The sequence below is a fragment of the Triticum dicoccoides genome, chromosome 5B, assembly GCF_002162155.2.
Source record: "Triticum dicoccoides isolate Atlit2015 ecotype Zavitan chromosome 5B, WEW_v2.0, whole genome shotgun sequence".
NCBI classification, from domain to species: Eukaryota; Viridiplantae; Streptophyta; class Magnoliopsida; order Poales; family Poaceae; genus Triticum; species Triticum dicoccoides.
The window spans coordinates 259,260,351-259,264,382 of record NC_041389.1 but is presented as its reverse complement, the minus strand read 5'-3'; positions in this window follow the sequence as shown (position 1 = coordinate 259,264,382).

Genomic DNA, 4,032 nt, shown 5'->3' with positions numbered 1-4,032 from the left:
GAGGATAAAATAGCCAACATGGCTCATAAGCTGCAGAATGCCGCCAGCCGATATGAGCTTCTCGAAAAGGAAAACCAAACGAAGACGGCTGACCTAAAGAAGGCCTTGCAAGCGGCAAAAGAAACTCGCTCTAAAATCAGTGCGATGCGGGAGGAGCTTCGGCAAGCCGGTGATATTGCGGCTGGGAAGCCCTTTTTATTGCGAATGAAGTTTGGCGATCCGAAATATACCCCTCTTGATCAATTGTGGAGTTCTGCAGACGCATACCTGGATTTAGCAAAGAGTGCTGCTGATGCGACGCAGTATTTCAATGATCGAGAAAATCATGAGGTAGAAAGATTGTTCTGGTCGTAGTTCAGTGCTCCAAGGCGTCCGCTGTTGTTGAATGAGCAGATGGCCGAGTGGGCCGAGCTCCATAGGTTATCTGGTCTTGCCATGAAGGCTGTCGTGGATCACCTGTGGCCGAAGGAAACGAGTCCTTCGTTAATGCAAGGAATCGCGAAGATTCCGCTGGGTCATCGACTGGTTGACCAGTCTCTCGCTTTATCATGACAGTCAGTTTTCGGCTTTCTCTACTGAGGTGCTCATCCAGATGAACCAGGGCACAATCGCAGTTGTTCCCCAGCGCCACCTTAGCCAATAGAGCGGAACGTAAGGTAGCAAAACACGGGAGCCGGGCAAACCCAACTATTGACCAAAGACATGATTCGGACCTGATGCATATAAGGCCAAACTCGCGACGCCGAACACTCCCTAACGTATTCGGACTTTACAACATATACTGGGCTGAGTACCGCCCTCGATAATGATCCCTGAATTTCCGGGTACGTGCATAAATTCGGTGTGACGAAAGAGCGGCTGTGGTAAGGGCATAAATCCCAAAAACACATTGGATGCTACCCTTGTAATGTCCATTTCAGATCGGCGAATAATAAGCTTGCCAATAACGCCGGTATCCCTCTTGGTCATTTAAGTACCATGAGGGTGTGAGCCAACAAGAGACAACAAAAAAGGTTTACACAGGGTCTTAATATAGAAAGAAACCTTGGAACGGGGCCCTGCTGCACGTCTGCGCCTTTGTCTCCGTTGTGCCGTATCCTGGAAGGGTATAGCACAATAGTCATTTGTAAAAAGAAAGAAAAACTCAGGTCAAAAAATCTTGTGTGATCGTGCGTAACATCGGTTAAACTTAATGAACTGTGAAAATTCAATTTCTTGAGTGTAAATAGGATCCAGCCGAACTATGGATTCTTTTCATGCGGGTAGCCCCCAGCACCACATATGGGGGCATAGCTGTTAATCAAGCTCAGATTTATCTGGGCTGCTACAAATAGTGGCACGCCGAACACGTCTAGCCGTGTCCGTGGTCTCGACGACTGATTAGTTACTTGGGTTGGAGAGGCCGTTCAGTGGTTCGGCTGCTAGAGCCGCCACATATTCTTCTGCACGCAGGGAACGCTCTGTATTTCCGCTAATTGTGATGACGCCACGTGGACCGGGCATTTTAAGTTTAAGATAAGCGTAATGCAGAACTGCATTGAAACGAGCGAAGGCCATTCTTCCGAGTAGTGCATGGTAGCCGCTTCGGAATGGAGCGATGTTGAAGATTAGTTCTTCGCTTCGGAAGTTGTTGGGAGAACCGAATACAACCTCTAATGTTAGAGAGCCCATGCAGCGGGCCTCTACGCCTGGTATTACTCTTTTAAAGTTAGTATTGCTTTGGCTGATTCTTGATGGGTCTATCCCCATCTTGTGGACAGTGTCTTGATATATCAGATTAAGACTACTGCCGCCGTCCATGAGGACTCGGGTGAGATGGTATCCGTCAATTATTGGGTCGAGCACCAAGGCAGCCGAACCTCCATGCCGGATACTAGTCGGATGATCCCTGCGATCGAAAGTGATCGGGCAGGCCGACCATGGGTTGAATTTGGGGGCGACGGGTTCTACAGCGTATACGTCTCGGAGTGCGCGTTTGTGCTTCCTCTTTGGTATGTGGGTTGCGTAAATCATGTTCACTGTTTTGACCTCTGGTGGAAATTTTTCTGTCCCCCAGTGTTCCGCTGGCGAGGTTCGTCCTCGTCTTCACTTGGCAGCTCCCTCCCCTTGTGTTCGGCGTTTAGCTTGCCAGCCTGCTTGAAGACCCAGCATTCTCTGTTGGTGTGATTCGCAGATTTCTCGGGGGTGCCATGAATCTGACATGATCTGTCTATAATTTTGTTTAGGCTGGACGGTCCATCTCTGCTGCCTTTAAATGGCTTTTTCCATTGACCCGGTCGAGAGCCCCTGAATCCGGCGTTTACCGCCGTGTTGTCTGGGCTGTCTTCATTATTTCGATGCTTGTTTTTATTGTGTCGCGGCTTCCCATTGCCGTCCCTGATTTCAGATGTGCTTGGGTCGCCGGTGCCGCTGCGGGCCAACCAACTGTCCTCGCCCATGCAAAAGCGGGTCATAAGGGTTGTTAGGGCTGTCATTGTCCTTGGCTTTTCTTGGCCGAGGTGTCTGGCTAGCCATTCGTCCCGGACACTGTGTTTGAAAGCCGCTAAGGCTTTGGCATCCGGGCAGTCGACGATTTGGTTCTTCTTCGTGAGAAATTTGTTCCAAAGTTTACGGGCTGACTCTCCAGGTTGTTGAATAATGTGACTCAAATCGTCTGCATCCGGAGGTCGGACATATGTCCCTTGAAAATTAGCCCTGAAAGCGTCCTCGAGTTCCTCCCAACTTTCAATTGAATTTTCGAGGAGGCTTTTCAACCAGTGCCGAGCTGGTCCTTTCAACTTGAGGGGCCGGTATTTGATGGCGTGAAGCTCATCTCCGCGAGCCATATGGATGTGAAGAATAAAGTTCTCAATCCAGACTGCAGGGTCTGTCGTTCCGTCGTATGCCTCGATGTTTACGGGTTTAAATCCCTCTGGAAATTCATGATCCAGCACCTCATCGGTGAAGCACAGGGGGTGTGCGGCGCCCCTGTATTTGGATGTGTCGTGGCGTGGGTCCGACGGCTGTAGTGTTCGGTGTTGATTCTGAGATGGTAGTTGATCAGTATAGACAGTTTGGTGGCTGTGATTTTGCGTAGGAACACGTTTCCTAGATCCATAGATAGACCTAGCCATACCAGCTCTTTTGTCCAGGTGCTCACGTAGATCGTGTGCTGACTTATGTGCGATGTCATTAGCCGCTCTGTCTCGGCCACGGGATGGTCGGTCCGGCAGATTGGCCATATTGTTTTCTAGAGGGATGGGCTCTATAGCCTCGTCGTCGAATTCAGGCAGCAGCTTGCGCTTTGGGTAGCTCTTTGTGTGGCGATCACCACCGTATTTTTCGTCAGTGTCGAGCACTTTGTTCCATCTGTGGTTGAGTGTATCCTGCGCGGCCTTAAGCCTTTGCTTCTGCTTCTTCAAGCTCCTCGCGGTGGCGATAAGCCTTTTGTGGAGGTTCTCTTGTTCCAAGTGCTTTTCTGGGATGATGTGTGCATCGTCGTCTGGACTGTTCTCCTCTCCGGAGACAGGTTTATAAGTTTTGTCTTCGGCATCGCTGTGATCGGACAACAGCCCCGTACTGTGTTTACCGTCTCCTGGATCATCCTGCTCCATTGCTGGGTCTATGGGGTCGTCGTTATCTTTAGCGTCGTTCGGGGTATTATTCTTTCTTGTGCCGGTATCGCTATTTTTGCTATGGCGGGCTTTAGAGCGGCACCGCTGACGTCGGCGCTTTGTTTGCTTCTCAAGGGGATTATCCTCCGTTGCATGATCACCATTGCTTTCTTTGGGTGTGTCCACCATATATATATATATATATATATATATATATATATAGGGTGGGTCTATTATGATAATACCCCTTAAGACCTTATTCTGCACACCCGAAACTTATTCTGCACACCACCAGCAGAAAAACCCACCCCTCCTCCCACGGTCGCCCACCACTCTCCCTCGAACCCCACTACTCCACCGAAATCCAGCGGCCTACTCCACCAACCTCCCTCCACGGTACCCCACCACACCACCACTTGCCTCCCGCACCACCGTCGCC